Source organism: Gossypium hirsutum, chromosome D05 (genome assembly GCF_007990345.1).
Source record: "Gossypium hirsutum isolate 1008001.06 chromosome D05, Gossypium_hirsutum_v2.1, whole genome shotgun sequence".
NCBI lineage: Eukaryota > Viridiplantae > Streptophyta > Magnoliopsida > Malvales > Malvaceae > Gossypium > Gossypium hirsutum.
The window spans coordinates 25,787,015-25,789,775 of record NC_053441.1 but is presented as its reverse complement, the minus strand read 5'-3'; positions in this window follow the sequence as shown (position 1 = coordinate 25,789,775).

The window sequence follows — 2,761 nt, the reverse complement described above, 5'->3', positions numbered from 1 at the left end:
GCAAAGTGACTTTGCAATTTGATCCCTGAACCTCAACTATAAATAGGCATAACCATCTCTTATTCTGTATCTCATATTTGTCACTCTCTACTTAAGGCATTGTTCTCTCTCTCTCTCTCTCTTTGTAAATTCTCACTTGTATTTTGGAGTGAAATATATTTGGTAGTGCCCGAGGACGTAGGCAAAATTTGCTGAACCTCATTAAATTCTTGTGTTCATTATTGTATTATTCTGCATGAATTGTGAGTGTGATTGTAGTGATTTATTGTGCTATTAAATTACGATTGAGGAATATTCTGGCTAGGAAAGACTTTGTACTTAAGCGATCTTTGTGATCCACCTCTCTTTCCTGGGAATTGAACTTAGTGTGATTTTTTAGTACAATAATTTTACTCTTTTACACGCTTCCGCACAACACATCAATACCCCCATGACACTTTGATATGGTACTTTAGGACTAAGAAATTCTTCATCATTTTCGCAAGAACGAAATTGGTCTTTATTCATATCTACTGATCTTACAACCATCGGGGTACTCAATAGATGTACTTTATCCAAGTAAAATTTCTTTAAGACATTTTCTATATAAGTTGACTGACGGACATGAATTTCATCCTTTAAATGCTCGATTTGCAGACCAAGACAGAACTTTGTTTTTCCAAATTATATCATCTCAAATTCTTTCTATAAATAATTTATTGTATTTTAAAGCTTTTCGAGAGTTTCAATAATATTGAAATCGTCAATATAGACAACAATTATAAAAAAAAATTGATCTAGACCTTATTATAAAAATAGATGAACAAATTCAATCATTTTTATAACTTTATTTCAACAAATATTAATTGAGATGATTCTACCATATACTACCAAATTGTTTTAATCCATATAAGGATTTCTTTAATAAGATCGAGCAATTTTCTTGGGAAACACTCCTTATGGGATTTTAAATTCTTTAGGGATTTCCATATAAATTCCACTATCAAGTAAGCCATACAAATAGCTTGTAACAACATTCATTAAACATGTATAAAGTTTTTCACGTACTACCAAATTCGTGTCCTATAAGTTGTGTTTTATATCTTACGACTTCATTTTTTTCATTTCGTTTTCCCACAAATACTCATTTATATCCTACCGGATTTGCAAGTTTAGGTTTTTGGACTATATGCCCAAAAACCTCACCTTTAGCAAGTGGATTCAATTCTACTTGAATTACATCTTTCCAATTTGACCAATATTTTCTATTTCTACATTCCTCAAAAAATTTAGGCTCAAGATCTTCATTTTACTTTGTTATTTCAATAAAACATTATAAGCAAAAATGTTGGTAACAACTATATCTTTTTAGTTCCATCTTTTTCCTAAAGTGACATAACTTATCGAAATCTTTCCTTTATCACTACTTTCAAGTACTTGAACCTCTTTTGAATTTTTCTTATTAGTTATGTCATAGGACTCTTCTTGGGCGCTTGCCTCCACGATATGATCATCTTGAATGTTTATGTAATATCTCGTTTTTAGTGGTGTCAAAAATAGTGATTTTGGGACCACAACTTCTACATTTGGGGTGTTTTATTATTTAATTAATTATTATAGAGTTATATGAAGGTCATATTAAAATATGGTTAAAAAATTTTAATGGTTAGATTGTTAATTAAGTAAAAATGATTAAATCGTAAAAATGGTGAAAGTTAGTTGTTATTAGTAAATTGAGTTCTATAGTTATAGAAACTTAGTTGGTGGCCTTAAATAGTAATTAAACCATTGCTAATTATGATGGACAATTAGGGGTAAGCATATTTGATGTTTTATAAGTTTAATTAAAGGGCATTATGGTAATTTTATAAAAATAACAAAAGAAACAAAAAGAGGATAAAACTATCATCTTCTTCAATTATCCTCTTCCATTACCAAAACACCATGTTTATGTAAGGTTAGGGTTCGGCCAAGCTTTGGATGCATGCATGTGAGAATTTTTATATCGTTTCTGTTTACACACTTCTGTATCTCTATTTACACAACTGTGGCCCTGTAAACACTTCGGTGTCCCTGTTTGTACATTCATGCCCTTAACAGCACATTCGTGCCCCTGATTGCACACTCGTACTCCTCATTACACTTTGGTGCCCTTGTTTTGCATCTACGATGCCCCTGAAAATGGAGTGAGGTTCGAGCATGTGAACTAAGTAATGATGAATTTCTTGAAAACTTATAAACAATACAATTGAGAATTTTAGTTATCATGTTATAATTTTTAAGTGGTTGTGTTACTTAAAGCAAGTCAAGTAGATTTTACACTATGATCTTACTAAGCTATTTAAGCTTGATGATTTTTCTCATGTTATTTTGTAGTTAACGATTGCGGACGGCTTGAAAGATCGACATCAAATCTTATACTATCCATTTACTTTTGGTAGCTTTTCAATCTCTTTTTGGGTTGTGGCATGTATACAGGTTTTGTTGTAAGAATGTTAATATTAGAAGTTTTGGAAGATATGAAAAGTTATTTAGTACTTGTGAATATGTTATGCAATGGTGAATGGTAAACTTTAATAGTATGTTTAGAAGAAGAATATGAAAGTTGAATGGAGGTGTGTTAATGGATAAACTTTTGGTTTAATGTTTGAATGTTTGGTTATAATTGAGGTACCTATGAATGGTACATTGGTTAGAAGTTTAGGTTATTAATTTTGATATATTTTAAGTGTATATTTTGATTGTTTTGGTCATGTGATGGTTTGTGTTTTAGGTGTACCTT